Source organism: Pieris rapae, chromosome 6, assembly GCF_905147795.1.
Source record: "Pieris rapae chromosome 6, ilPieRapa1.1, whole genome shotgun sequence".
In the NCBI taxonomy this organism is placed as follows: domain Eukaryota; kingdom Metazoa; phylum Arthropoda; class Insecta; order Lepidoptera; family Pieridae; genus Pieris; species Pieris rapae.
Window position 1 is genome coordinate 4,297,036 of NC_059514.1, and position 25,244 is coordinate 4,322,279.

A 25,244-nucleotide genomic window follows, 5' to 3' on the forward strand; every position below is an offset into this window, starting at 1 on the left:
TTCTCTCGGATTCTGTTTTCAGAATAATACGGGCTATATTTGCGTGCCAGTCATTTAAAGAAATTGATAAAAGATTGCAACATTATATGTAATGTGTAATTTTTCTTTGAAGAGATCAGTCAATGTCATAGAACAATGAAGTGTATGCTAGATATATATTAAATTAATACGAATATAAGTATCATATTTGAAACGATCTTAATGAAATTGAGGAAATATGCGAAACTTTCTATTAAATATGTATTATATCAAAAAAAAGGATTAACTACACGGCTTCAAACCAACACTTAATAATAACTAGCGACCCGCCCTACGCATGGCTAAGTCGTTATATAAGACCATTGAGAAATACATCCTTTAAATATATCTAAAACATTCACATGAACCACTCCATGTTTCGGTAATCGCATAAAAATCCGTGCAATATCCAGTATATCGGGACTCGACCGGCGAAGAATATATTTGTCAAATGTAGAGATAAATATACATAGAATAATATTACTAAAAGCCTCAAATATAGTAAAATAATTTGTATACTGACTAGTTACTTTGCAAACAGTATATTCATAAATTGGTGAATATAATCATGCGTAATGTTCTGTAGTCTCAGAACGACAGTTTACATACTCCTGTGTTATACAGAGAGGCTAACAAGTTAGGTCTAACAGTCAATTTTTTTATGAGATATTTAGTGAACTTAACATTATTACAACACTATACTATTAATAATATCTCGGCAATATGTCGAGTTACATCGCATATACAAAATGAAAAGACAGGAAATAAAATTGCAATAAAATCGTCCATATATAGAGCGATCGTACGGGATACAACCGGTGTATAAATGAATTAATTTTCTGCAGTTTTCACCGCAACTATGGGTTTGCTTCACGCTCGGCTTGGAAGCATAGAGAGTTGTTTTGGATGTTTTGCGGTACGTAAATAGTAGATTTTTATGGAGAGCAATGACTTTGCGTTGAATTTGCATTATATTTATTATATTGATCATACGCAGTAACAAATAAGATGAACATCGCGAGTTTTTTCGTAACGCAGAACGCCAATAAGTAAGAGAGTTGACATGAATTAATAAGAGTTAGATTTTTGGCGATGTTATCATGGTTTGATTTAAAGACTTTGCTGTGAAAAGTTTTTAAATCAAACCAACCACTGTAAGCGATAGAAGGTTGTGCCATTAAAAGGAGAATGGGAAACGAGTAGGTATCCCATATAATATTTTTTCTTTGATTTTGTTTGTATATTAGTTACAGTAAGGTTTGTTTTAAGTTTTTTTGTTTCTTTTGTTAACTGTTTTTCATTTTTTGTACCCTCTGTTGGTGTTTCTTTATCGTTGTTTCTCATTAGGGTTGCCTGGAAGAAATCGCTTGTAAGCGATAAGGCCGCCCTTTGCCTTATATCTTTTGTAACTGTTTTTTTTATTTTTGTTATGTGTGTTTTTGTGTATAAGGCGATAAAGGATAAATAATAACGCAAATAAAAAATATTTTCTTTGCGTGTTTTTCGACTTTTATTCAAATTACACCAGTAGGTACTTAAAGTAAAGAAAAAATCGCACTTAGTACGCAGTAGTAGGTTTTCACTTTGCGATGATTATCGCACGCGCACTCACGAAATAGCCTAAAGCCCGATTGAAGTAATAAATGTTTCACCACAATTTAAATTCGATAAATCATGTTAATTTAGTGGACTGTATTTAGATTGATTATCAAATTTTAATACTACTTGACAATAAAACACGAAAATGTATAAGATGATTTGTTTTTTTCGTGTGCTTCATAATTTTTTTTTTCTTCAATTTATCCCTAAAGGGAAAGGCAAAGAACTTTAGTCCATACAGCCAAGTCTTATTTTTGGTAATAATTGGAAAATTTTGGTAGTTTTAAAGGCTGTGCTTCATAATCATGGGTTGACAATTGACGTGCATTTACAATTGACATGCATTTAGCTGTTTTATTTATGTATTTACAGAGTTAAGTGGTCGTAGGTAGCACCGGTGACCTTAGAGCTCGTATCTTCTTCGCTCAACAAATATGTATAGCAATACAGCGAGGAAATGCTGCCAGCGTTGAACGTACACTGCGATAAGCACCAAACTTTTAAAATTTGTTTAAATTTTCTTTTTAATAGTTTTTTAATTATTTCTAATATTACTATGTAGGGTAAGAAAATTGTAAATACAGATTTTTTTGTTACGTTTGTCATAATTATTTATTTTATTCGTGTAACTTCTGCTAATATGACGGAAAAATAATATTTAAAGCGATTTTTAGTGTCCAGCAAATCTAAACTGGCTATTAAATCTGTATACGTATACGACACATAATTATATACTTTATGTTTTGAATTAAAAAAATGAAGATGGAAACCAAAATTTAATGCTATAAGAGTCTATTAACTACACTTTAAATAATTTACTTTATAAATGTATAAATATAAATTGACTCTTTTAAAATCTAATTTGGTGGGGATTATTGTACGATACATTGTCAAAAATTAATTAATTCTTTACGAAATGCAACTTCCAAAAAATGTAAATGCTGGGATTCTTTGAAATTGCATTTTTGTTAGCATAAGTCATACAAGGTACTTTTTATTTCATTTTATTATAATTGGTTTTTATTCCTTATTTATTTTACTTTTAGGTTTGTTGCATGTACGATTTGTGATTATTTGAGAACAACTACAATGTTATGTTTACCTGAATATTGAAGGTTTTGAAATATTTATAAGTGCTTAATAAATTATCCGGCTGCCAAATAAACAAACCCTAGTGTTAACATACACTGTTGAATTATTATTCCAACATTCAACTTCCGTTTAAATTCACAATTGTTTGTCCGTCTACCGTCAACACATTCACAACCCGCTAAAATATTGTAGGTATTTTGAATCATCAATGCATTGTTTCAAACTTTATAATATAATGTATTATTCCAAAAGTACCTACTGAATAAAAAATATTCTACGCTTCTTTACATTTCGTTGCAAGACATACAATACAATTAAAATAATTAAATAAACTTAGGCAACCGGCGGTAATATCGCTCTCGTGCGATCTCTTCCAGCCAATCAACCTTCCAATATTTTATAAATACAAAATTAATGAATTATTGAGGTTTTACACTTGTATTTTATCATAGTTTTGTAGTTTTAGCCAGAGTTTAATAGAGCCAATAAAATAGGTTACAACGTCATCCCTTCTCGAAACATCTCAATTATAGAAAGCTTTGACATACGAAAAATTGACATACATAGCCCTAAGTCCCGAGTTTGAAAAGTATATTACACACGTTTAATTAATTATAAGTAAAAATAAAATTTATCCTTTCCAATTTGTAATGATTTCTAAAATGGAATAGAAACATATGATTTTAGAAACACAAACTATCTTTTGTCATAACCATACTCACAGACGTTCTGAATTGGATATTAAAACATAGTCATGATTATTAATAATAATCATATAGAAACAGAGACTATACCAGGGCATGGAGAATCGCTCACTGGGCGTCTTCAACCGCGATGCTCAGGACTCGGTGGTGGAAGAACCAGCTGCTCTTCGTTCTGCGCTCAAAAGCTACAAGAAAAGAGCGTACCCACCGCACCCACTCGCACTTCTATTAAAGGCCGTTTAATATTAGTGCGTTTTGAAGGATTATATAAATGGATTTCGGGAGGTTTATTTAGACAAATTAATGTATTTATGTAACTATTCGGGATTTATGCGCTGGTGCACGAAAATCGAAATGCCATTATATTACTATTAACTACTATTGATACTTCGTTACCGGTATATACCGAGCAGTGACCTCTTACAGGGTATTAAAATTGTAGTCCCATACTCATTCCCTAAGTCTAAAATCACCAATACTTTCCAAGTTCCTTCTGCCGAAACCAACCTAGGAGTTCAGGCACCTCTCGTTCGAATTCTTCGCGACTTTAACGGATTGAACACAGCTTATCCGAAACTGTATACCTATATTCGGTAGTGGTCTGATTGATTTTAGGGAAAGCATTGTTGGGTGCCTTTCTCGAACTTAATTCGCTGTTTTGCTGATGTTTTTTTTTCTCTGCTTTAAGTACCAAAATTCTTGGTTATTTTATTTTCTTGGTTATTTTATTTACTTGTATTTGTCTTATTTTGTATATGTTTTTAATTGTATTTTTTTCGTTCCTATTTTTTGCAAAACTTATGTTTACATATATTGTCGTACTTATTAGATAGAAGATTTTATAAAATTATCAGTAGGTATCGTAATATGTATGATGTTGTAGACTTAATAAATAAATAAATAAATAACCGGTCCCAGTTTAATATGTTTTTCAGGATCTGTATATTGTGTCATTCTATAAACAGCTTTATTAGTTCGTTCCAGGAATTGAGGTGTTTAATCCAAGTATTTTAAATTAAGAATTGAATTATTTCTGCTTTTATCGTAAGGTGTGCCATAGAGCATCTACACCTAAGGTCAAGGATTAATATTTTTTTCGCAACTAGATGCACTTGCACCTGCTGCAGCTGGTACGCGATTTAAGTTTAATTATTATTTATTGCGTATTAACGTATTAGTTCGACACCCGTGGGCCTTTTATCTTTGCCGCGGTAATGTCGTTACACTTGTCACATCATTGATAACGGATAATCTTTTTATATTCGAGACGATGTCAAAATGAGTCGGGTATATAGTTTGATGTTCTTGACGTATTTCTTAACAAATTGCTGGTATATTTTGTAAAGTGATAATTCTTGAATGCTATAAAAACTGCATGATTTAACAGATATATAAGGATTGGAAATACTGAGCTATAGGTACCTATAGGCATGGTTTGTATTTTTGTATGTACTTAGTTATAATAATTAATTGATAAACTGAATGTCTGTCCTGCAACCTTGATTTTGTTATCTTTGGACTACTCTCGAGAAATAGAGTTAAGGGCACTGGCTTAAAGATTTTTCGGTGCCCTAGACCCTAGAGCTGTTGCTTTTCTTGCTCAACGAATTAGTATCGCAATAGAACGAAATTTGTTTCTGTTTTCTATCTATAAATTTAAAACTATTATTATTATTGACATTTAGTTGAAATTTTACTATGACAGCTATAAATAGCTGCATGCCCCTACATGAAAAGCAGATTGTTTGACTTGAATTTACCAGTTTAAATAGTATGGTGATTTCCCATTTACACCGAGTGAGTATCCTATCGACCTTTTCTTTATGTGGTGGACTTGAAATAATGTGATAATTCTGTATGTATGTATGTATGTTTACTTCCTGTTCGTTTAATTTACTTTTGCAAATGGCGCTTAGAGCAAAATGCTTGATACACTACCAAAGCGAGATAAGTAGGTAGGATCAACGTGCCGCAAGTATTTTTCACGTAATTAAACAATCATACTTAAATGTGTGAATTAAAATTCCAAGGCAATGTGTCGACAATTATTTTACAAAATTCGGCCAAAGGCTCTTCTAGCGAAATACATTTTACACATTTAATACATTCTGTATATTTTTTTTTTAAGTTCATAAGTGTACATTATGTTACCTACCCTATATGAATAAATGATTTTTGTTTGTTTGTTTGTTTATAATGTATAAAGACTTTAGGAAGTTTCTACGTACTTTATGAACAAGGATGCAAACCGTAGCCAAATTCTTATACAACATTATGTATTTTAATATACCTTCCACGACACATTTTGAAACTTTTACAGCAGCTGTGGTGAGACTTCAGTAATAAAAATGTATACATTTCTGTAAAAGAAAAGCAAGCCAGCGGCGCCACAATCATTGGTCTTGGCGTCAAATTTCTGTTTGTGATTTTCTGTTTCGTGATTTTTTTTAAATATAATAAAGTGGGGGAACAGCCCACTGTCTAACGTGACCAGAGATCTCGTTTTAAACAAGACTGTGCCTTTTTCAAATTACGAGCCCCGGTGTCCTCGAAATGAACTGTCCCGCCACATTGTCTCGTTTTCAAAATCGCGCAACAATGTAATGAAAGTGCCAAGAGTTTTATTCATATTTGAAATCGTCACCAATATTGAAATAAATTAGTTTTTCTGATTTTATATATTTTATTTTTATAGTATATTTTATGATTCGTAATTTTTAATGTAAATAAATTACTTTAAAAGTGTTTTTTTTAATCGACTACTAATATATGACCTAAATTAAACCAATGTCCCATTTTCAATCGAAGAATCAATGGTCATGTTATCTATGCCTGACATGCGTCTACATTTTCTACTTACTTCCTTCAGCGTACGAGCATAACATTGGTGCAAAGCCAGGGAGTGAACTTCAGATATGAAAGTCGCTTGCTGAATTGCTAACATTTTCAAACAAAGATATTTTATGTATTGTTTTCTAGCTAAACCTCCTTTAATAAAAGGACTATGTAACACTATTTCCTGATACCTCTTTAGAGTTTAGTTATTAACGTTCCTCACATCAACACTAAGCAAAAATATCATTTTTGTATTGCGCAGTGGCCACTACAACGACCACTATTTAAGCTTTAACTTGTCAAAGCTATCGCATATTATATCATGAGCACACACCACAAACACAACCTATAGCACATAATGGTACTTTCACACCACATTACATAGCCTAATGATTGATTTTTCCCTTTAGTAAATCAATCACTGCTTATATATTTCGTATTTATGTATATAACTTAAGTAGGAGTATGAAATAAATAAACTAAGGCTTAGTTTATTTATTTCATACTCTACTACTACTCTACATACTACATAAAAAAATCTTATAAATCTATACAAATTTTGACTTAACGTATTTTCCAAACAGGCGGAAAGCCCATTGCACGGCTTGTGGACATTCAAATAACTGTTTACGTTCTTGAACTAGTGATCATTTGCAAATTATACTCTTTGGCATTACGTAACATCGATCAGGGAACAGGTGATTAAGTTTTATACTCAGTTTTTAAATGATTTGTACAATACCTTCAACTATTTTGTCGTCGGAAGTAGTTATAATATAATATGTTATTTATTATAATTATTACTCATGGTTTTATTTAATTATAGTTTATAAAAAGAAGAGTTTTTATTACTATTATAAAATCTTTATTTAAGTAATTAAAATATTTTTTTAATATTATTATAAATACAATAAATATTTAAATTCCATAAAATAAATAGACTCGTTTACATATATTATTGAAGTAATATGTTTTTGTAGTTTTATTAAACCAACACTCAAAGGCTACCGAGATGGGTAAGTAAATCTATATACAGTCTACTAAAACTAATAATAAAATCTACAATCAATTCGTCTTCATTCGGCATCCGATAATTTCGCAAAGAGATTGTTATATAAGTTAATAAGCATGTATCGACTAGATAAGACTGACTTCCGCAGTTTGTAGAAACAGCATGGGAAGCTGTATGTTGACATCCTTTTAAGGAAGAATATTAATACAAATCCAATTTATATAAATATTATTAATTAATGCAATTCGAAGTTGTTTGTACTCGTATTTCTTGTTAAAAATATGATTACCCAAAATGTGAAAACAGGCTTCACGCCAAAACCGTTACTCGATTAGTAATTGCAACTAAAATTCATGGCAGAATCGATTGAAATTTATCGATATAACACCTATTATTCACCTCATAAATTTAATCGAATCGATTTAATAGGCCGAAACTAATTTTTGAATATGCCGTTCGTCACGCCCGTGGTTTTGCCAGTTTCACAGAACAAAATATTTAGTTCGTGTTTCAAACGTTTATCTAGTTTATATAGTTTCATATCAGTTTAGCCTTTATATTAAAAGGTTGGATTGTAAAACATTATCTTTACATATAATTTACGTTCATCAAACAATATTTATTCAATACGTCAAAATGTCTTCGTAAGATGTAAGAGTTTTAAAATGTTTTACAGTTGAAATTGTTTTCTTTGAATAATTTGGTACCGTATAGGTATAACAACCTAAAAACTTAAACTAAGGAAGTATTTTGACGTTTACTGATAAAATTGAGTAATACTTAAACGATTAGGAGAACACGTCGAAATATCCTACATACTAAAAGTATTTCAGTGTTAAACATTGAAAATTTGGCAAGAATTTGACAAGGTTTTATACTAGGACCTACCTTTTACCATTCCGCCGTCGCCGTTTCGTTGCATACACAGTTCCCAATTGGCTCGTGTGAGGCTGCGGCGGCCGGAGCAGGCTTGAGTCCACGGCATCGTAGGCTTGCCCGCTCCAGCCGCACAGAGCTAACTTCGACTCTGTGCCTATCTTGCCGGCAGATGGCTCGCACTCACCATGAAAAGCGTTGGGATACACTGTGTCCAACACTGATACAAAGTTTGAAAACAATTTGGCGTTTTGCGATCACTGTTCGGTGAATATGTCTTGTGCGTTTGGCATTTGTTTCAGAGCGTGTTGAGCAGCGACAAATGTTTGGCTGCGTTTGTTCGCATTTGTGTCTTGCTCTTTTGTGATGTAGGAGAAAGAGTGGATAAAGGATATCTTTTGTGACCTATAACAGCGCGTGGGTAAATCAATTGTTTTATAGATGCGCAGCTATTTGTTAAGACGTTTTGTTTACATTAATAATATCTGGAATGGTTTAAAAAAATATATTGCAATTTTCCATGTGACTAAGCGAAAGGACGTAAATCATTTGTTACTGAGGAATGCTCAAATTGTAATATTTTGGAACTGGAAGATTTTGATTCCACTGGAACTGTTTGGAAGAATTCGTCAATAGTTCACAATCACATCATCTGTTCACAGCACTTTGTTTATTACACTAAAATTCGTACACTAACACATGGTCACGTTAGATCGCGTTTCACGGACGTACCGTACGCACGGCGCGATCGTCAAGCGCCTAAAGCCATTTGGCCAGCCGGACACAAAGAACCCCAACTGGCGGGGCGGGGCCTACACAAGCCCCGCCCACAACCTTCCACCAACCAATCGGAAAGCCGCGTCCATCTCAACCCGCACTGGGATGTATTCAGAGTATTTTTATTTTTCGTACTCATCGCGATTTCTTTAAAACTTTTTCTGTTATTTCTTTAAATCGCTTTTATTCAGTGGCTTCTAAAATGCCAGTACTGACGTTTACAAGGAAAGGAATATCATAACGTTTTGTTTATATCTTTTTTGTACTTTGCTGATTGTAGATAGGTACGGTTATTTTGATTATTAAGATGCGAGAAGTTTAATTGTTACTACAAAATTGTTTTGCAGTTCACAATTTTACTGTTCTACTACTCTTTTGAATTAATTATGTGTTTGCAGATTATTATTATATATATTATTGTACTGTATACGTTCTTAAACAAAAGTTTGGCTGTTAAATAAAGTGGGTAATATAATGTGACCGTCAAATACGTCCCCCGAGAATGGTGGTGACGTCACAAGATGGCTGCCCTATGGGGGTGAATTTTCCCATTTTCCCCTCGGCCGTCGGCCGGCGCGGTCGTTCAGCCTTCGGACTGTAACCCCCTAAAAAGCGATTACGTACCGCTTAGCCAACTAGAGTTTTTGTAATAGCTTCAATACAAAGGAACTTATATTCATACAATAGAACTACAAAATTTGTAAATTGATTAAAGACGCTTCTGAGTAGAACTCATTTAAGGTTTTAAATGAAGATAATATATTCTTAAGTTCTCTCAAGTTCTTAGTTTAATGTTAATTTAATATGTATACCAACAACGTGTGATTATATGATATTTCAGCAACTTCAAGTAAGAAATAAAAATGACACCTTGCGACTCCAAGTATTTCATCATCCCCTGGAATAGTCCAAGCAAATTAAAGTACATACTATACAGTCTATAGTAAAGTCTTTTCCGTGTTAGGGAAAAGGTTTAAGTGAATTCATAAAAAAATCAGCAGTTCCTATGCAGACGAACTCGGTGGCACTTTGTTTCTATTTAAACCATGATTAGAAACTTTCGATTTCCATAGTAAATAGAATAAAAGTAATCTATGTCAGCCTCATAAAGCTGCTGACTTTAAAAGTAAAATTATTTAAAAACACAATATAAATCCAATTTAAAGAATTACGTCACTGAAAAAAATAATAGGAACTATTATGTTATCTATTTATATATATTTCTTCGTCACCTTAATATATACCTAGAAGTAGGTTGCTATGCTAATTTTAATTTTTCTTTAATTAGGTTTTTAATGTATAATGTCTGTACATACCTACTTGTTTTCTGTTTCATATTTATTGTTTATTTATGTAATCATTTTTGGTTTCTTTGTCTTAGGTATAATATGTGTATAGGTATTTTAAGATTACATAAAATAATATAAATAAAATAAAGTAAGAGCGTTATAGAGGACTTGGCTATAAGCTTAGGTACATAAAAAAAGTTCTGCCTTTGCTAAACTTTCCAATATAAGCTTAGTGGTTAGGTGACATTAATGTAGCGTATTCGAATCCTGGCTATTCACCAATTTAGTTTTCTGGTTAATTTTGATAACCTTTATTAACACTTTAATAGCAGTATATACTAAAATCCAGACACTATAACACACTCAGTGAATGAAAACTTGGCGACATAAGTACCTGCGTAAGGACTAGAGCGGGATAAACGATAGACACTAGAAATAACGGCATGAACTGGACCTACTGGCAAGAGATGTAGGTATAGGACGACAAAAGAAAAGATGGACAGATGACATTTTAGAACTAGCGGGGAAAAATTGGATGAATGTTGATGAATGAAATTATAAAGCTTTAATGATAATAATAACCTGTATTTCAATAGGTATAATCAAGGAGATATAGAAATCGGCTAACACCAAAGTATTTACGCAGTAAGCATAAAAACAAGCATAGAAGTATCTATCATAAATATTTTCATTGATAGATCGATTGCAGATACTCTATTGCGAATATTTTTTTTATTTAATATTACAAATATGAATAAATCCTATTCCATTATATTGGTTTTGATATTTCAACATTTCTTTCACTTTATTATTTATTGCATACACAAAACAAACTAAAATTTAAATAATACGAAGGTCACTAGTTTAAAGCAACTGTATTTCGGTCTATCAAAACTCTTAATAATAAAAAGTACAATAAAAAAGAAACTAAGTCATAAATACCTCATGCTTTGAATAACAATAATTATTCGTAAAAATTTCCTTACAGACCGCGTCAAACGCCTCACTTGCGTCAAAACCGCTGTATTTTTAAAACCTACAATAACAATGCAATAAAAGCCCAATAAACAAGCGAAGACGGGGTCGCAGCTAGTCAGGCATATCGTTTTGATTTATACCCACCCCCATAACATCCACGACGTAAATCGGAGCGGAATTACCTAAACTCACGCATTAACAAACTACTTTTTATTTTGCTTATACAAGGGAGAGGTGACAGCGTGTTACGACGCAGTTTTGACAGCTTGAGGCTGGAGATTGAATACAGGTTAATACTATTTGGTGTAGGTAGGAAAAATTAATTGCTGGCTAAGCGAATGTTATGTGTAGATTGACAGTTTAGTATTCACAAAAACAACAAAATCAACCATATTCAATAAATTTGATTTTCCACTGTTTACATATGTTTTTTTTTTGCTTTTGTGCTTAACATATAACTAGTGAAAACGGTGCAATGCTGATACTAAATAGACTATATAAAAACTGTGAACGCTGTAATAAAAACATAGCGGCCCATTCCGGCTTCGTACGGGTGCAAAATATATAGTCAATGTCACTCATTGAAAAAATTATGAAAATCGATCCATAGCTTTATATAGATCTATATTAAATCTACAATGTATTTAAGGTATTTAATTGGATAAGGATGAAAGCTATATTGATTGAAATCGCTTCGAAAATTAGCCATTAGTTGTAATAAGTAAATTACAAAAACTTAACACCTCTTCAATGTATACAATACTAAAATTAGCACGTTGTTTACGACATCACATTAGAATCCTCAAAAATAACAGTATTTCTCCACTATTTAATGGATGTTATATACATGTAAATCATACATATTTATAATACATATAAATCTTTCTCTTCAATCATTCTAGTTATTTTAAAAAACCGCATCAAAATCTGTAGCGTAGTTTTAAAGGTTTAAGCATATATAGGGATATATTGAAAGAGAAAGCGACTTTGTTTTATACTATGAAGTGATTTTATACCTGTGTATAAAATCACAGATCGCTCGAAGTGATTAGGCCACAAGTTGTTCTCTTTTTTATTTAATTATTTTATAGTTTTCCTGTATAACTAAGTGTTAATAGCAATATGAATAATGTGTGATTATGATTTCAGTACCACGCAGCATCTAGATCATTAATACCTATTTGTAATAAGGTTTTAATTTAATAATAATTTCGCATCTTTGTTCTACGTAAGTAAAAATGACTACCATTCACTAAAATTTACTTACCAACACTTATCTACTGTGTCCAATATATTAGTAAAGAGCTATCCAAAGGTCCATATTGTTATTGATAACTCATGTCATATTCTCGTGCTGCTGTCAAACAGAAAAAAATGATTTGACGGCTTTTGAAACATTTATTCTTGTTTGGCGTTGTGTGCGTAGACGTTAATAGTGTGAGTGCACGTAAGTCCTGAACAGTGGTAAGTGGAAAAGATAGTTCACAATAACAGAATGTCTTCGTACTAATGTAGAGTGTGTTTGGACCCATTTTTATGTTAAGTATCCTTATTAGTAACTTAGGATAGTTTTAAATTACTTTGAGTCTAGATGTTAAATGTATTTGTGCAGACACAATTTCTATAAAAATGATTAACGTTCTAAAACAAAATTCGTAAAATTTATTATCTGTAATATAATTTCTCTCTCGTTAGTTTAGTTAGTATGGAAAATACTAAATAAATTAAAACAATATGATTTAGTATCTCTTTTAACTTGTACCACAAAACGGCGAAATTCGGGGACAAGTGTCCATAAAAATGGTATAATTTTCATTTTATTGTTTGAATGCCGCACAAGAATTATTCCTAGTTAGTATAAAATCATATTTATTTAAAATAACATTAGCTGTTATTACGTTAATTAATTAATTAAGGCCTTTATTTGTTTATATGTCAAGGTTTATTAGTTTAATTACGTTATTTTTTTTAATCATACACATAGGTAGTCGACTATTTTTTTTTGTTCTATACGTAAGCCGGAAGCTCTGAATGGTCGTGGAAAGCGACGTATTACATGTATTTAAATAAATGCTTAAATTGGTACTTTAAATTAAATGGAAATTTGATTTTTATACAATTAAAAAAAAATAATGAACACATTGTAATTAATTAAGTTAATCAATCTCAAATCGATTTCTGCTGTCCAATTTTATGTTTATGATGTTTGCAAATTTGATATTGCTCAAGAGATACGATGGAACCGAATAAAAATATGGAACTAAGTAAAAATGATTAATTTGTACGAAATTATTTATATATTTACTTAATAACTAAAAAAATATTATCGCTACTAAGAGATCTCTTCCAGAGAACTCTAATTAAACAAAACAAATATACGAGGCTGTGTTATTGTACTCAGTAAAAAATGTTTAAATTACACAAAAAAATATTTCTACTAATATGCACCTACTAGCGCCATCTAGTGATATGTGAATACACTACCAAGAGGCATCGCTTTTACAAGCTCGCTGCGTGTAGCTTTTTAATACACATATTGATTGGCTGTTTGAAATAAAAGCTGTAATTATAACTGTAACTACTTTACGTTGTACTGAATTAAGTACTACAAAGTACTAATTATTACATAAAGAACAATAAATATGCACAAGTATGACGCGGTATTGAATATCTTTTTCATAGATTTGGTATCAAATTAACGCCCAAAACCTATCTCTATCCAATTTTAAATATTTATAAAAGTGTGCCAATAACTAATCGACGGATTGTAATAGCCATCTGTCGATACAACCTATCCGTGTTAGGTCAGATCGGTGTATGTGGTATAGACCTTTATAATATGAAAATGACAGTTCAACTATGTAAATATGCTCTTAAATCTTAATATTTTAAATATTTTTAAATAATTAAAATGCATATTACATACTATTACATAACAAATGTTTTAAACATAGACATGTATTTTTTTTAATATTTATTGTACGGTTTTATTTACTTTATATTAATTACCAAATATTAGCGAATAGATTGAATTCTATTCGTCGCAAAAAAAGGATTGTCTTCGTAGGGTTTGGTTATTGGGATTCAGATAGCAGATCGATCGACTGTCACGGTCTGATGTCAGTTTGTTTTCAATCTTAGATTGTGGATTATTTATTGGGTTCGGGCGTAAATCAGTGTTAAGACGGTGACAAATTTAGGGATTAACACTATTATATACAATATAATATGAAGAAATACAAGCGCTTTTAAACAACAGGGTCAAAACACGACAGGAGGCTCACCCGATGTTAATTGATATCGTTCATAGACACATTGACAGAAGGCTCGCAAATGCGGTGCCGACCTTTTAAGAATTAGGTTGAATAATTTTCGAATGTACTGTAAGAAAATATCGCTGTCAAGAGTTATTCTAAAATTTTAAATAGTCACTTTTTATTGTACTCCGTCACAATTTTTAAATCAAAAGCCCTACTACTACCTATCACCCATGGATACTTACATAGCCAGAAGACTCACAAATGCGTTGTCGGCATTTTAAGAATTTGTATGAATAATTTTCATAAATATTTAATACCGTATGTCAAGAATTAATCTCAAATTTAAAAAATTGCCCTCCGTCGGAATTTTAAAAACAAAAGCATATCAAAAGCTGATTCGTAATTATTATTTGAATTCGGAACATATGCCACGTAAAAATTTCACCGATAATCATTGGCCAATTCGATTCTGTGTTTTTTCTTAAATCGGCGCCGACCGACCGTCGAACGGAAAACTGTCAGTCAAAAGCTGCATATTATTATTAGGGCATTGTAATCACGATTTCGACATTTTTAGGGATCAATGGAGCTTAATTTGGAATCGTATCAAGGGTTTATTTTTGTATGAGAAAGTAGGGTAGGTACCTGTTATGGTCAGTTTTAGTGCAAGGCCTTATTAATTTTAAAACGAACGAGCCTATGGAAAGCCCGAAAAGGGCAGTCATCGCAGCCCATGAACACCCATGTTAGCGGGTGCGTTGCCGGCCTGCGAGGCCTTTAAACTGTACTTTTTTAAACAATAGGAGGTCGCATCTCCCAGGGTACCCCACATGAAGTTGGTGCATATAATTAAATTGTCCGAAGAGTGGAACAATTCCAGCCATCAAGATGATCCATTTTTCAATAGACACCTAGAATCCATTACTTTTCTATTAAATTAAACGAAGTACAGGTGTACTAAAAAGGAAATTTCATAAAAAAATTCAAAGACTTTTTAAAGTTTTCGGATTTTTATTCCCGAATTTTAAATCCAGCTCCCACTTGGCCATTCTGCATTTCGTATACGGATATAATTGTATTATGTCTTGCGGCAATAATTGTGTCCAAAGCTAGGCGGGCGAAAAAAAAGCTTATTACAATAATTCTCAAGTTTTTTATTCAAAACTTGCCTTATCCCTAATCTTCCATTGACACCGTAATGAGACTAAAATATTGTATGAGATTAAAAGTCATAGAGTCGTTGTACTTTAATTATTATTTCACAGGTATACAAAATACGTTCGTTGTAAATACAACGAATTTAGTAATAGTTGACAATTCTTTAATTCTAAGTTAAAAGAAGAATCTTAAATCATATTATAAATTTCCAAGCTTTGGTATAATATATGTTAATCCAAACCACAGAGGCGATATTTAATAATAATTATATTTTACAAAAAATTGGTACAGTAATATTATGTTGCTACAATTTAAACTTTGCATAATCTGCCACATATGGCATTTAAATGCAGAATTTGACATAGAAGTTGTATTATGAATGATATCGTTATAGGTATTAATAAATGACTTATATTTTTAATAATAACGACTCTACAGCTTTCCGTTGAGTATCCGAGCCACCGGGCGGATTTGGTTCTTTGAAACTAATCAGGCTAAATAAGTAAATTGTCGGCGCTCGTCACGCAACCGACTGGCCATGGGGTCCTGAATCCTCAAACAATTATGATAGCTACGGGTTGTGTATCTCTAGTGTAACACGGTCATCTAGAACCCGAAAACATCTAGAGCCTTTGAATTGTGGGAATATTTTTTTATATAGATCTAGCTGCACCCGCGAACTTTGTTTCGCCTTAATATGATGTTTTTACTTAGTATAACTTTTTAGCGACATGTAAAAAACTAAGCCGTTTTTGCCGCGCACCGCTTCTATGGAGCTACCCACTGATGTATTTCGGAAGTAATTCTACCGGCAGTACACAGACTTTGGCGGACCGTCATAGAAAATTAATCTAAGCCTGTATGAAAGGAAAAAAAAACTTCAAACTGAAAATAACATTTAATGTATGTATATTTAAATCATAGAACGCGCCTGGTTGAGAGAAGTGTTAACGATTAAAAACCTACTCCTAAGTCTTTAGAGTCGCTAGCTGAAACGATGATAGATGTTTTATATGCGCAAATAACTCTTGCGAGATTCTGGAAGAAAAAGAGAAATTGTAACAAAAAAGACGGCGTCAGACACAAGAGGCTACTTGCTTTATACAATCTATCAATATAATTGTCAAATCAATGCATACAAAATATCGTAAAAAATTTAAAAGAGTTAGTATGGAGTATTTGCCCATTCTTCTCCATATGAACCTATTTTTCATTTTTTTTTATTTGCAATAATAACTTTTTAAAGTGCCTTTTTAATAGGCCTTATTGAAATAAAAGATTTGGCTCGACTTGAAATAAAACCAGATCTAGGGATTAGTACGGTATTTCAACAATTATGGATATTCATGTTTCTTTTATACTATTAGTTGAAATAAAATCATCCGGAACTTATTGAATTTAAGCAGACAGAATTTAAACGAAATCAATATATATATACATGGTTCTATCTCAGGGCCATCAAGCATTTGTATCTATCACTAAGTGAATATACTCTCAAACTACACATAGCTACCTACTATAAATATTACCGTTTTCGATTCCAAGAAAATTGCATATAATCAATTATAATTCTTCAATCGAATCAAAGTGAAATCCTATACAACAATTCGAATTCCTCTATAAACAAAGTGCAGCAATGCGTTTAATTACAAACTACTTTGCGTTTACTTTCAAGAAAATCGCAGCTATTTTTACACTTATCAACATCGTAAAAAAGACAAATTGTATTAAATACAACTGTTTGATTTATTTCAGTATAATAACCTAAACTAAATCAACTCCTTAACCGTTAGTTAATTTTGTACTATAAATAAAAACCTGAAAAAAACCTTACAATCAGTAAGAACTTATTAAGAACACGTATAAACTTCAATTTATCTGAGCTGAGAGACTGAGACTTCTGGTTATATGAGACGACATTTGTTAAATTAATATGAACACTGTATAGTTTAAAACAATTTTAAAAAACTTGTATTTAAAATATAAAATTAACATTTGTCCATATACAAGTTACAAAAATGCAAGGAACGAAGAATGTATGAAATAGCCACTTCTTTCTTGTGTCATTATCCTTCTATGTAACATTATAACACCACAAAAAACAAAAACAATTTATCACATATTATGCATTGAAATGCGTCACAGTAATAAAACAAAATTATATTGGTATAGATACGAACGTCATTAAAAAATGGTTGACTCTCAATAAAAGCCGGTTGAAATGCTTCATTTACATTAATTTTCCGTTAAAAATGTGATTCAATATCGTGCGTTCCATGAAATTAAAAAATGCTTAACAACGTGTCATTTGTATCTCGTTTAAATCAGACATCGAAATATGAAGAACAGCAGAGAAACGCAATTAATACGATACTCACAAACATTATGACGTTTACATTGACTTCACCTGATTTACGATCGACTTCATACATTCCTTATTACCGCTTTTTACTGATTATATTACTGTTTGTTTACTGTACGTCTTTGACCCCGAACGAAGAGAATTTAATTTGAATCGCATCGGCGTTTTATATTATGTAAGCAGTTCAAAGATAAAAATCATAGTTGGTTAAGTTTTTAATACGAATTCGAAATGTATAGTTTGTGGTAGATGACTATTTACCATTTGTATAAAAAATACAAATAAACGAGTTGTATGTGTAGTGTGATTTCCGCACTTAGGCGCCAATTTAGTCTGTTGTGCGTTACATCCAGGCTAAAATAAGTCAGTCTAGCTCCTTCCTGATGCTAAGAAGCTTCGAAACGAGTATTAAATTAAATGTTTTAAGTGAAAAAGCAAGGTTATAAATCATTTTTTTATTACATGGGAAGTGCTCTTTTCCCCAATACATACAAAGTTCTTTCAGGTTTATTTTTTGCATTCTGTTTAAAATAAATAAACGTGAGGAATCATTCCATAATTTTAAAGGTCCCTTGATACCTTAACTGTGAGTACACTTAGAACACTCGTTACAAAGTGTTGTATTTATTATACAAATTTTATTGTATTTTTCTTTATTTCAATAGGAAGTGTTATTCAGAAATCACCTGCACGTTACACTTGTCATATAAACTGTATAAATGCGAAATGCACCTCCTCTTTGGTGTACTTAATCCAATAAATACCGATTACGCTATAAACTTGACATATAAAACATTAAATACCGTAAAAAAAAAATTCTTTTTTTTTAATTTCTAGAAACAATATTTGCTTGATAAATTTTAGTTCCTTTTATGATTTTTTAAATATAATTATGAACTAGCAGTTGTTAAGCCGATTCAAACGACAGGCAGGTAAAGCAGAAAACTATATATGTACCAATATTATATAACATTTTGCACTTTTTGATTTGATTTTTCATAGGATCTAACATGTTCATTAATGTGCGTAAAATCGCTCCAGTTAAATAAATTATAAGGACATTGCAGAGTGAATTTTTAATTTAATATTAGCTGGGAACGGTTTTAATGACACAAATACAGAAATGTACATCATTTAGATTATTCCACTGGATAAAAGGTAAACAGGATCCCCTAACCTTTAAGTCATCGTATGTACTAATTATAGAGCAGTATCTGTTATGTAATCTGTGACGTAAAAAAAATGTCAACTTTAAGAGCTTTATCCTACTTATATAGATAGTCGATGTAGGACTAGTATAATATAGTTATATATTATAGTATAGTATATAACTATTATATATTATAATATAGTATTTGCATACAATTAAAAAGAGAGGCGGAGAGTTTATTGCCAGTTCTTCTCTTCTGTTCTACGCCCTTGATTTGTGAACTGGCACTAAATGTAAAATTAGATTCATTTAATGTATATTTTTTTTTGACGTTCATAAGTGTACATTATGTTACCTATACAAATAAATGATGTTTGACTTTGATTTTAAACAAATTAATCTATATTGATACAAGCTCCAACAAAATACCACTTATATAGCTATTGAAGAAGAAGAATTATTACAGTTTTAATAATATTTTACAAGTGCATATTATATAGAACTGCGGCATAACAATCTGTGGCTTTGAGAGACAAATGACATTTAAAGTGAAATGTCAAGTTATAGTACAATTGACAGACAATTACCGCTCCTCTGTCAGCTTCGAGGACTCAGCTAATGTTCTGTTGTAATTGACATATTAACCCTAATTTTTAATGCCTCTGAAATAACACATCAAGCTGTCATGCTGTTTGTCCATTAAAAGCACCTGCGCGTGCGATTATACGCAATCAATATTTTAATTGAGCCTACTTTATCACTAACATTGGGTTTTTGCGATATAATTATTAAGTACTTTTTGTATGGATTCTGGTAGATATTTGTAAGTATGTTTTTATATGAACAAAATAACTTTTATTGTTAATAAACGTATTTTTCCACTGCATATATAAAATGTTCGACTACATTCTCGGTCATCAACCGGACCCATTTTTACTGTCAATTACTATTTAGATAGATGCAGAAATGTCAGAGTGCTACAAGGAACACACTATTACTATATGAAGATAGTAAAGTCTGGCCCAAGCTTCTGGACCAAGACAACAATGCCAATGAAGGACTGGTTTCAATATCTCAACGTCTAAATAAATCTAAATGTATTATTTAAAATACATATTTATTAATTAAATAATCAAACACAACCATTAATTTTGTATTTAATGTATTAAAGAAAAGCTATGTAAACAGGCTTACTATAAAGTTAGCGATTATCAAGTTGATTAAAGGGCCTGGGACTAGTGCTAGACACTACTTCTAATTAATTTGTTATATTTGTTTTAAAATAAGTGTTAAATGAGTACCGAGAGGTTGTTCCTACGGCTTTTTCTCTCGGCCTACACCCTCTGTCTTCTTCGCCGATGAGTTTATGCCTACAGGTTCAAATTTAATGACCTGGAATAAGTGATACCTGTCTATCTTATGTTCCAACATATTTTATTTTAATTCGATTTTAATCCCACATATAGTGGACATAACTTATCTTAAATCTTATCAAACATCTAACTAAATAATATCTAACTTATCAAAAATGCTTGCCACCTGACATACAGGATATAGTATTGAGCTCGTTTTGAATACGCCTGCAACGACAGTGTACAATTGGGACGGTAGCTTATTTATTATGTTTTTGAACCATTTAATATACCAATCAAATATACAGAATTTACTATTTTCTCTACCTACATTGTCATATTATGTGTATTTATTTTAAAGTATTTTCTATGTAATAAATACTATACTATAGAATAATACCTAACCGATTTCAGGATTAACCATTGCCATTTATATGAGCACAATGACTATAATATATCGGCTCTAGTTACCATTTATGTGACGTGTATATTAATTATATTGTTAGAGGATGAGATATAGGATCATTTATTATTATTATCGCGGTGGGTTAACATTTATATACCATTTTTTATGTGACTAGTTGACAGCCACATCTTAGTCTGTGCAATAATTCTGCGAAATTATTTGTTGGGTTCACTGACATATATGAACTACCTATATATTACTTCAAAGGTGAAACAATAATTGCTATAAGTCTGGATTGGCAGTGTAAGCATATTTAACTATTTTATTTACTTCTCTGGTTTACACTGTTTAAAAAACACATACAATGCACAACTAATGTACTGAGAGAAATTAACGTTTGTTATTTTCGTTATTACAAATGTATTATTAATTTAAAAACTCTTTTAGATCTGGGCCTGAGATTTGAATATTTATTTCACAATCATTTGTCAATCTAATAGGCAAGTTAGGTGATCAGCTTCCTGTGGCCGACACACGCCGTTGACTTTGGATCTAAGGCAAGCCGGTTTCCTCACGATGGTTTCCTTCACTGTTTGAGAGAATTTAAAATGCACACATAGAAGAAAAGTTCATTGATGGCGTACCAGGGATCGAACCTATGACCTCAGGGATGAGAGTTGCACGCTGAAGCCACTACCTGTTATATTAAGATTTCATATTTACATCTGTTAGTAATTTTCTTGTAAGTAATTATTTACTTAATCAGAAGATACATTTTGATGATCCGAAATGCATAGTGAAAAAGTTCAGATTATTTTTCATTGTCAAATTAATAATAACATATATTTTGAGCGAACGTTTTATATTTGACTTAAAGTTAGTTGCATAATACAAATAATAAAATAATTAATAATACTAAACTAGAATTTATTCGGGTTGAAAGAATCGTAAATATTTCATGTTATATTTCAAGTGTACTCACTGTACAAATAAATACAGATGTTGGCATGTATAAACTATATTAGATTTCCAATATAGAAATTAACACCTCTGAATATGTGTATTTTGTAATACATATATCAATATGGATTCTTTATTTAAAACAAATAAATTAATACATAAAAATATACCTAATAACTAACCTTAAAATTTAATTATTTAAAAAATATTATTAAAACTGTAGGCAAGGTTCCGAAGATACTAGCAGCGTTCCCTCTTTGAATAGCTAGACTAATTCTTTGTGCGATGTAGCTGCCAGCTCTTCGTTCTCCTGTGATGTCGACTAACCTTTCTGAAAATTCCTATATTACTGTAAGATATTTCTGAATGATATAATTCTCATCTTTTTATTTACACTTCGTTACATTTAAAGAAAAACAAAATTTTAAGGGATGCAACAGGCGGCCTGATCGCTAACAAGCGATCTCTTCCGGGCTTCCAGATCCTTCTAGTAAGGAAAAACACTGAAAAACGAAATATGATTATAGCCATTTTGAATTTTACACTAAGAACTACTGGTTGTATTAGTAATACAACGAATCAACTGAATTCTTGTGGTAAAGCTACATAATTTAAAACTTTTCAGGAGTAAAAATCATGTTTCATGAAGAAACATGATTTTTACCAATTATCATAGTAAAATCTTATTATAATTTAAGTAAATTTTCTTATTTTGTAAAATATTCCACTATGTATGTGTAATTGTCGATTACACTGCGTTCATTTATTAAGTCAAGTAATACCAAATCACCTAAAAATATTCATAATATGTAACACGAAGGAGGAAAAAATGTCAGTACGAAATAAATAAATAAAATAAATGTATTATTAAGAACTAATTTTATATCCTAACTTTATAAATATTTAATATTAAAGGTACACTGCCACAGAGATATAGCATCTTAAATTTGTTTTGTATTCCTGTTAATTTTTAATTATTATTATTACCTACTATTTATATAGGTTATGAATCTTGGAAATAAATAATTCTATTTTTTACTATTATATATAAAGGTAACATTTTAGTTGGTCTGAGTTATACGAGTAGGTACTAAAAACAAAGATTAAGCCAATCCCATCGCACCGATCTTATTTTTACTGCATATTGCACAGTATGTAACAAAATAGAAAAAGTCTAAACACGCAAACTAAATACACTCTCAGTCATAACTTTGTTACCGTAATTCTTGTTAATGGTAATAATTTAGATATTTTGCTATCGTATCATAATTACCTACTACTGGCGAGAATCAATACTAAACAACCGTGGCTTAGTGGTTAATTTTGCGTATTTTTCCGAAAAATATATATTATCGTCTCTCTATTTTGCGCCTGTACATAGATGTATAAAATAATATAGTAAATTCAGCTTCAACAAAACATTTTTTTTCATAAAAACAGGATAGTCGGCGCCTCAGAAATCGACAAACCAATACTAGAAAGAAGTAACTACATACATACAAGTACATTGTACAAACACGTATATAATATTTTTAGCTGATAAAAAGGTAATCGCAGAAACTATAGCCTATTCTGAGGCTAATGAGAAATTGTTGTATCACTTTTGATGCAAAACTATGATAAAAAGGGTTTTTCTTTGTTAGCCTACGAAATTTTCCGCCCATCTAATATAACGTGTAATTGTGCAAGGCTCGCAATCGGCGGCCTGCCGAAAATCTATTATAAATTATTTATAATAGGTTTTATTATAAATAATAATCTGTCATAGTTTGTCACTATATTAAAGTACTCGTGCCCAATAATGTAAGAACAACGTTATTTTATAAAAAATATAAATACTCGACTAAACCACGGGAGGTCTTCCTTCGACCAGTAATTTCAATTAAAATTACTATAACCGTTTTGAAAAATAAGTAACGCAATGAGCACTTTTCTACGTACTTCCAATATACATTAAGCACATAGTAAATTAGTTAACGATATATTTATTAAAGGTCAAACAAATAAAGTTACTTGTAAGCCTCGATAACATCATGAAATCAATTAAACACATTTATGGGATTGTATAAAAAACTAATTATTAGTTTTATGCAAGTTTTAACAAAGTACGGCGGTGTTTTTGTATTTTTACGACTATTTTACATTCGTCATGGCTTGTGGTTATCAGAAGTGTCTAGATCAATTCCAATAAAATATGACTTATATGTATAATATGTTTAAGCTAATGAAAAAGCGCTGTTTTGACCCGTATCAAAATAAAAAATCAATCAAATCATTTATTCAAATTAGACCACCTAAAATTGCACTTTTGAACGTTAAATAAAATGTAAACTCCACACTTACTCTTTTAAAATTTACAATATTTGTATACATTAGTTAAATAATTATAGGTGAAGACAATTTACTCCCAGCATAAAATTACTATACATGTCTAACATTGTATTGTTAGTATACATGTTCCTAACATATTTACAAATGTCGAAACCGTAGAATATTATATAATAAATAGTAATAAAAAAACAATAAACAGTGTGTGAGATAAACACAAAATAATGCGTTTGTAGTATTATTCATCAAAAAATTACAAAAATACGTAAAATTAGCTAAACGCTAGTTGTAGGTCAATATTTTCTTTGTAATTAATACAGTATACTAAGGCGCGGTGCGATCACCGTCTTATCCGATGATAAGGAGGAGGTTTTCTTAATTGTAATATGATTTTAAAGTTCCGGGTTTACATTTGATTTTAGGCTCTAACAAAATATAGATACCGTTTTAAAAAATTCATACTTAGAGAGAAATATAGCATAAAATGAAATACAAAAACAATAATAAATAATAAGTAGGAGGTAATACAAAACTAAACAATTATAGATATTACGGATATGCAGTATTACAAAAAAAATCAACGGCAAAAATCGAATGACTTTTTTAACGTTTGAATGCATTTTCAAAAGCTTGCGTTTCCAACCTGCGTGTGTTCTTTATTTAATTTGTATTCACATAATTGTGTTCACATAAAAATTACTAAAAACGCGATAAAATATAGTATTTACGGTTTGCATATTTCCATATAAACAGCGTTATGAATTCTTTGTGATTATAATTAGTTTACAATTTAATATTTATACTTGCATGTATGAGTTCTGTTCTGTTCTGTGATACAATGATGAGGTAAACTGTTCATAGGAAGTATTATAAAACTTTATTTTTTTAATTGGTACTTTATAAGTATATACAAATCATATCAGGGAAACGCCAATCGGCCACGAGAACTTTCGTCGCAAGTAAGATGTATATGAACACTCTTCGAAGTGAGTCCAACCACATCCGCAAATAGGTTACGACATTAGACCCCTCAAGGAAAAAGGAAATTTGGTCACCATAGCAATCCTGGCAATGCTCAGTTACGGTGG

General features: G+C 31.1%; 1 protein-coding gene across 1 annotated transcript in view; it reads right to left on the reverse strand.

Moving 5' to 3' along the window:
• The window catches only part of LOC110994704 (aryl hydrocarbon receptor), an 84,179-nt gene extending 75,800 nt beyond the window's left edge, over nt 1-8,379 (reverse strand). Inside the window, exon 1 of the mRNA XM_022261510.2 lies at nt 8,149-8,379. The gene's annotated coding sequence lies outside the window, so the exon portion shown is untranslated. The remainder of the gene's footprint in view (nt 1-8,148) is intronic.
• Nucleotides 8,380-25,244: the final 16,865 nt, after the last annotated feature.